This window comes from Palaemon carinicauda, chromosome 1 (genome assembly GCF_036898095.1).
Source record: "Palaemon carinicauda isolate YSFRI2023 chromosome 1, ASM3689809v2, whole genome shotgun sequence".
NCBI lineage: Eukaryota > Metazoa > Arthropoda > Malacostraca > Decapoda > Palaemonidae > Palaemon > Palaemon carinicauda.
This window is the reverse complement of record NC_090725.1, coordinates 183,619,714-183,625,569: the sequence shown is the minus strand read 5'-3', so window position 1 is coordinate 183,625,569 and position 5,856 is coordinate 183,619,714.

The following is a 5,856-nucleotide window of genomic DNA, read 5'->3' as shown; positions in this document are numbered from 1 at the left end:
CAAAATAGAGGTCAAAGAAACTCTAATGCTAAAAGTGAGCAGTCTCAAAATAGAGGTCAAAGAGCCTCTAATGCTAAACACAAGGAGCCTCAAAATAGAGGTAAAAAACCCTCTAATGCTCAAAGTAAGGAGCCTCAAAATAGAGGTCAAAGAGCCTCTAATGCTAAAAGTAAGGAGCCTCAAAATGGAGGTCAAAGACCCTCTAATGCTAAAAGCAAGGAGCCTCAAAATAGAGGTCAAATAGCCTCTAATGCTAGAGGTAAAGCACTTCCAATTAGAGATCAAAGAACATATAATGCTAAGATTATAATACCTCAAAATAGACGTCATAGAGCCCTTAATACTAAAGGTATGGCACCTCAAAATAGAGCTTAAATATCCTCTAATGTGGGAAGTATGGCACCTCAAAATAAAAGGTCAAAGAGCCTCTAATGCTAGAGGTAAGGTACCTCAAAATAGAGGCCAAATAGTCTGGCCTATTCTTTGTATATTCACCCTATGCATTGGTTTCCTGCGCGCCAGCACTTTTCTGCACCTTCAACAAAACCTGTGCTTCAGCAGAAACTGAGCACCAGCAGCATCCTGTGCACCAACGCTTCAGTACTCTCCCTTGCACTCGCGTGAGAGGCAAAAAAGAAGGAAAACTTTTTGACAGGTTAAAATTGCTCCGGTCCCCTCCCCACAAACGCATGACAGCATGCCCGCCCGGCAATAAGGGAAGAGGCTTCACAGAAGGGTTCAAGATCTCGAAGATTCCATCTTCCAAGGCGAATCAAATGATTTCCCTGAAGAAAGGAAAGATGAATACTGTGAAGAACTGCAGAGTATAATAGGTGAGAACCTAGAGAAATATGAAAATTGTGATTAATGACTTCAATGCTAAAGTTGGAAGGAATAATCAAGGGCTAGAAAATGTGATGGGTGTTGAGGTTCTTGGCGAAGTTGCAAATGAAAATGGGGCACATTTTATAAGTTATTGATCAACAAACGGTACTCTTTTCCAGCACAAGGAGATCTACAAATATACACGGACTTCACCATGTGGCAATTACAAATATCAAATAGTTCACATAGCCATTGATTAAGAGAGAAGGAGGACTCTGGGAAATGTAACAAGCTATAGAGGTGCAGTTATTGGTAGTGATCACCAGCTCCCCATTGCCACACAAATATTAAAATTGAAAGAACCCAACAGAAATGTAGATAGAATACCTAAGTTTGATACAACTAAGCCTCTAGAGGATGAGCAAAGAAATCTTTGTAACTGAATGTAGGAATCGATTTACAGTCTTAAGAGACCTTAAGATACAAAGTTTTGGGACATGCAGTTACAAGGAGAAAACCATAGATATCAAATGATACTTGGGATACTATAAAAAGAAGAAAGACAGAAATTGATTTCTAAAACTTTTCGAGGAAGTAATGAAAATTACAAGGCAGAGCATGCCAAGTATTTCAGCATTGATTGTGAGGTCAAAAGAAATATCAAGAATGATTGGAGAGAATATTTAGACAGAAAGCTGATGAGGCTGACAAAGCTATGAATTCAGGGAGTGACTTTGTTGTAGGAATTGTTCTTGGAATTATTAATGAAATCTCTACGGGAAAAAAAGAAGCATATACCCATAAAAAAGAAAGATGGATCTGTTATAACAAAAGAACATGAAGAAAGGTAACGTTGGATTGAACACTTTAGTAAGGTCATGAATAGGAAATACAAAGGGAATAATTTGGTTGATATACCTGAAACTGATGAAGACCTTGATGTGCCCATGAATGAATTAGGTGTGTTTGAAGTCGAAGCTATTCTTAAAAAAAACTCAAAAGATGGAAAACCCCTGGATACGAAGGAATAACTGCTGAGATGATATTGCCTGAAGATGAAGGGACTCCCAGATTACCTACAAGATTATTTTGTAGAATGTGGCGTGAAGAGGCAAAGCCTTATGTATGGGAGCTAGGAGTGCTGGTGAAAATGACAAAAAAAGATCTGACTGATTGCAATCATTACAGAGGCATCACACTTATGTCAGCCGTCATGAAAATATATAGAATGCTCATTCTAAAGAGACTAGAGAAAAAGATTGATGAAAAGTTGAGAGATTAACAAGCAGGATTTAGAAAAGGTAGAAGTTGTACTGACCAAATTCTCATTTAAGACATGTGGTACAGCAATATGTAGAATATAGAATTCCACTTTTGATGGTATATGTGGGCTATGAAAAAGCTTTTGATTATGTGCTCTGGCAAATTTTATGGAGAGTCCTGCGACATTATGGAGTTCCTCTCAAATATGTAAATTTAATTGTCTGTTCATAAACATAGCAAATGCAAAGTTAATGTTAGTGGCGTCTTATCAAACGAATTTCCAGTGAAAAGTGGAGTACTTTAAGGGAATGTGTTGTTACCTATGTTGTTTATCTCCTCATAGATTTTTTAATGCATAGATCGGTTGGGGATGGTGGAGAAGGATTGGACTGGATTGGTAGCAGAAAATTAGGAGACCTAGAGTATGCTGATGACAATTGGTAGCAGAAAATTAGGAGACCTAGAGTATGCTGATGACACTGTCCTAATTAGCAGAACACCACAGGGCTTGGGAAGCTTGCTTACCCGAATGCATGAAAAATCACATGAAGTTGGGCTCGAGATAAATAGAAGAAAGACAGATGATGAGAATGGAATATGCAATGTAAGAAGAAATATCTTTGGAAGGATAAAGGATTAATGAGGTAGAATTATTCAAATATTTAGGAACTATGATATCTAATATAGGAGCTTTAGAATTTGAGTTTAATGAAAGATTGAAAAAAGCAATTCAGATGATGGCTAGGATAAGTCAAATTTGGAAATCAGGTCGCCTAAAATTACATATAATAATCAGGCTATATATCAGTTTAGTGAGATCGGTGTTACTGTATGGTCGTGAATCTTGGTATATTAATGAAACTCATTTTGTAGATTTGAGAACAAAGCCCTCAGAAGATTATTGGGTGTTAAATGACAGGACAGGATTAGAAATGAAACTAAGAGAGATTACTCGAGCGCCACATGTGGATGAGATCATGGTGAAGGGTAGATGCAGATGGTTTGGGGATGCTCTTTGTTCTCCCTACGAGACATTAGTTCACCAAACTTTAAACTGGCCTCCACAAGGCACCAGAAGAGTTGGGAGGCTCGGGACTATAAAGCATGAAGTAGGATATCGTGATTGGAGAAGCATTGAATTAAAAGCTGAAGATAGAGACGACTAGCGAAATCTAATTGAGGCCCTTTGTGTCAATAGGCGTGGGAGGAGATGATGATGATGATATGTGGGCAGTGGTTTCAAGCATCTAGCTCAAGGCGAGTCACTTAGCCTCCTTCTTCCTCTAAAAACCCTTTTGTTGCTCTACCAATGCAAAATAATAGACGATCCTTAATATCTTCCAAAATAATTTGAATTTCTTTTTTATTTCTTTTATTTTAGGTGTAAATAAATCCTTATCATTCACTATCGGGACTATCCTAGCAGTTCAATTATCACTATGTATTACCCTGGTCAATTTAGATTTTTTTTGTATTTACGTTAGTGTTTCCAGACGTTTTTTTCTTAAAGAATCGAGAGATATTTGGTTGCTTTGTATTTCCATGATTTGTCATGTTTCTATCTCTCTTTCTTTGTGTTTTTCCTTTTATTTTTCTTCATTTCATCTTTTTTTCTTAAATCTTCGATTGTATTCCTTTCTGTTGTAAGTAAAAGTATCTCTTTGATGGCTTGTTCATAGTATGAGGTAACAATGATAAGAATAAAATGGATAGGTACAACTTAGGACGAATATTGTTTATGGGATCAGCTTTGCCCCTCCTTGATGTATCTATCATGCTGTTCACTCCAATGTTGCTCCATTTAACACCATATCAAAAAGGCAACATGACAGTTATCAACATGGAAATTAGCAGGAACAGTGAAAATATATTCTATTTCAATTTCTGAAATTTTCATTTGGATTTGTGAATTATTATATGAACAATGTATATAGTAGAGTTTTTTTTAGATATTTCTAGCATTTGGGTTGACACCCCTCTCGAGGATGTTACCATGTTTTGGTCAATCTTTTTGAAGGTTTCACCCCCTGAGTGTCAACAGCTTTAAGAGTGTCCCAAGTATTAAAAAACTTTTTGAAAATCATATCATAACCATTGAGCTAGAAAAAAACTTTTTTTTTTTTTAATGTAACTCTCAGGGTGTCACTCACTTTTAGTGTGTCACCTTGGGCAGACACCCCTTTTACTGCACCCCTTATGTCTTATTTTGAATTTTTATGATTACATATATGCATATTTATACATAAAAGTATATTTGTGTGCTCAAATACAAAGTTTGATTTACATATTCATATAGTAAGGCAAAATTGGACAGTTTTCAAAACCATGGTCAGGCAAAATTGGACAGGCAAACTTCTCACTTTTTTCTTGGCGAGGCAAAATTGGACAATCTTGGATTACGGACACAAAAATTTATGCAAATCTATCATTTTTTTCTAGCATATTTATATTGATAGGGACCACAAATTGTCAAGTTTGCCCAACTGAGCGTTGGCGCTTAACGGAGATACAGACGTGTCCAAAATTGTCTCACTGTCCAAAATTGCCTCGCCTCTGAGATATTTTTTTTCTATTACTGTAATACGAGAATTTCTAATTTTTTGATGATTATGAAATAAACCATTTTTTATAGATGAGACCTCCCTCTCTTGAAAGCATGTTTGGTATTTGGTCATAAATTATTAATATAGATTTTGTACAAAGGTTACTAAAAAGGGGTCCAAAATAGCCTCACCCTACTATATTCCTTCTAATTTTAGCACTGAAGGCGCCAATAACAATTTTCGCATCTCTATCTGGAATTTCATCTATATATCTATGTATACACACACACACACACACATATATATATATATATATATATATATATATATATATATGTATATATATATATATATATATACATATATATACATCCATATATATATATATATATATATATATATATATATATATATATACATATATATATACATCCATATATATATATATATATATATATATATATATATATATACATGTATATATATATATATATGAGACCGAAAATGCAATTGAACTGTTAAAAACTTATTAATGTGGTCACGGGGTGTGAGGGAGTGTTTGTGAGCATAAGGAGATAGGAAAATGAAATAAAAGGAGTAAGTGGTGGAATAAAGAGATTTTTTAAAGGTTTATCACTGGTAAATTGTGATAATTTAAGATGTAACTGCATGACAAAAGAAAAGATTGGGTGCAGACATACAATAGGTAGATATAATAATAAAAAAGAAAACGAGAGAAAATTATTGCTACGAACACAATTAGAGTAGAGGAGGTGATCGAATACTTTAGGGAGAATATAGATATATTTTACTGCATGAAAAAGCAAAAAAAAAAAAAAATAAATAAGAAAAAATAATTGGAAAAAAACAAAAAAACAAACATAGCGTTAAAAAATAGCTGTAAATGAAGTGGTGGATTAACGGACTGATTATTTTAAAGGTTTTTTCTAATGTGGAAGATACAATAAATACAAAGCTGAATGATAAAAAACTTTACAAAGCTAGTGTTAAATGTATGAATGGTCAATGAAGAGTTTGGGAAAAGCAAGATACGAACAGTTGATAAGGTTAAAAGTGAGATTTTCAGTAGTCTATAGTGGGTAAGGATTTTGATTAAGGAAAGTAAGGCAGGTGACAGAGGCGGATGGGAAGAGAAGAGTGTTGACTTGAGTAAGGAAGAGGATACATGGATCAATTGTTTGTTGTAAGATATTTCATGAGAAGT